The following is a 698-nucleotide window of genomic DNA, read 5'->3' as shown; positions in this document are numbered from 1 at the left end:
TCTCATGCAGACAGGTGACAAAAGTCCTGTAATAGTTGGACCCACCTGATTGTGAATAAGGTCTTAGCATTGCTTCTGCTTACTCATAGTAAGAAAATATGTAATAATACTCTTCATAGATACACCCAAAAACAGTAGCAGGAGTCCTGTCCTCAGTAAAAATGGGATTCTAGACAACAAAAACAAAATAAAACAACTGTATCATACTTTGGTTCGATTCCCTTGATTAGTAACTTTGGCCTAGATGCCGGTATTTGCTGTCTACTTAAACTTACAGACACATAACCATGACTGTTCATTCCCAGCCAAGTAAGAACCTATTTTTTGTTGTTTGGCTTAACCAGTAAACAGCTTTTAGGTATAACACACCAGTTTTGTGCTGTAGGTACATGCTACATGTAAGACTGGACTGTAAGTGTAAGGTTTGATCCACTCACACCAGGATGGACCCCTGTAGAACTGTGCCTTCAGACATGTTATATCAGAGTATGGTGCCCCAGTTAGCATAAGCACTGTCTGAATAAACAAGCCCTGTACAAGTAGCAGGCCCACTTCTGACCTGTCCAACAGTAGAACTCATTGTACAGGCATGGGCTGACCTCATTTCACTGATGTTGTGGACTAAAGTAAAGGACTAAGAAAATTAAGGTCGGGGATGGGAGAAAATGAGTTGTTTGTGTTGTGAGTAGGGTGTGGCT

The sequence above is a fragment of the Branchiostoma floridae genome, chromosome 3 (genome assembly GCF_000003815.2).
Source record: "Branchiostoma floridae strain S238N-H82 chromosome 3, Bfl_VNyyK, whole genome shotgun sequence".
Taxonomy (NCBI): domain Eukaryota; kingdom Metazoa; phylum Chordata; class Leptocardii; order Amphioxiformes; family Branchiostomatidae; genus Branchiostoma; species Branchiostoma floridae.
Note: the sequence above shows the minus strand (reverse complement) of the source record.